Genomic DNA, 1,812 nt, shown 5'->3' on the forward strand with positions numbered 1-1,812 from the left:
CCTTCACCCTTCTTTATTGCCCATATTCCCTCCCATACTGTAACCCACTGCCCAGCCCTACTACACTGTATATTATATCCTTTGTAAAGAAAAAACTGCAGTTCGCCCTGGGTGACCATAGTTGGCGCCATTTTATATGTTCCACTGGGCGTGCTGCGCGCGGTGCTGCGAACAGAGAGAGGAGGTTCCATTTGTTGTAAGGTCCTTGGCCTTTGCAATAGAAAAGTAAGACCGACGCATGCCATTAGCAGAGATGCCAGGATAGCTCTTGGGGGGTGTGAAATTTTGACCACTGCTTGCCGACTGGACAAGTGACCCTTGATCTTACCGGGTGTGCCTCTGGAACCCCCTCCCTGGTTAATAGACTGTCCCGAATTAAATTCCATGTCCGAGACGGAAATGTCTGAGACGGAATTTTTTCCTACCACCCTTGCGAGTCCGTCTTATACAGGTTATGTTTAGTTTCAGTAATAGTTTTACGCCACTTGTAACACAATTAATGTACTACATGTATATTAAGGGCCGAAGATTAGAGATGTTTACTAGACAGAAATGTACCGATAAAAGAAGGAGCGAGGAGAGATAGGGACGACAGATGTTTGATAGAAAAGAAGGAGCAAATCATACCAGAGCACCCGCTAACCACCCATATTATTATACAGGTTGTCTAATTTAATAACAATATAACAAACCCTATGTATGCATATAATTAATGTGCATTTTTCCTATTCCGCATGAATGTGTGTGAGTGCTTGCGTCTGTATGCTCGAGCGTAAGCCCGTACACAGTGGAACTCGGATTCAACAAGGTCGCCGGGCCCGACCTTAAAATCTCGTTGAATCCGAGTATTCGTTATAGCAAAAATGAGATTTTGTGTAGATAATTACAGGCACTGAGCAAGTAATGTGTAAAGAGAAGTCACAAGTAGTGCCTGGAATGCCTGCATATTATGAGCTGTGTAACAAAAAAGACCAGCTCATTCAAATGCACACGCCTGAGTCATCTCGATTGTTTACATGTAATAACATGATCTTATACTGGTAACTATTCTTTGATACTGGGGAAATCCTTTCGTCATCTTAAAATGAACTTCCAAATGAGAAACAATTAAGTTCGTCTTATCTAAGCTTAGTAATTCCACAATGACTTCACTGAGCACCATGCGTTGCTTTTAAGTGGCTGCGTTAACCCCCGCACCTGCGATTCAAGAACGATAAATAAATTAAAAATTCCTCATAAGAGACACCACCTGATGACGATCATCTTTGGTTACCTACACTTGGAGGATGCCCCCCCCCTCCCCAAATAACAATACCCATCAGTGACACTGATTTGATTTGTGGCACTTTAGAGGTTTGAGTTTGACAGCTTGTCCAAGTCTCGACAGCGTACGGGGTCATTTTGTACGTACAGGCATTTCACCAAGCTATAATTTCCTTCTTTTCTTTTTTCTTTCTTTTCCGTTAAAAGCCCTAATGGACCACTTTTGAGGTGACTGGTGGAAAGGGGGGGGGGGGGGCGAGGGAGGATGTTTACCAAAGGTTCGTGAAGTAGATCTAGATCTAGCTGCTTTGAAAGTCAGAGTGTGAAGTTAGTGTGAACGAAACAGGTCCCTGCGCATCGACAGGGGATGAGAGAAGTTCAGGGTTTGCACAATGAAAGGATTCAAGTTTTTTTAAAAGTTTAAGCGCGAATGAGTGTGTGCATACGTGAGTGTTCGTAATGTGTGCTTACGTGTGTGTTCGTAAGTGTGTGTATATGTGTGCAGTGAGTATGTTGGCATGTGTGTGTGTGTGTGTGTGTGTGTGTGTG

This window comes from Aplysia californica, unplaced genomic scaffold, assembly GCF_000002075.1.
Source record: "Aplysia californica isolate F4 #8 unplaced genomic scaffold, AplCal3.0 scaffold00100, whole genome shotgun sequence".
NCBI classification, from domain to species: Eukaryota; Metazoa; Mollusca; class Gastropoda; order Aplysiida; family Aplysiidae; genus Aplysia; species Aplysia californica.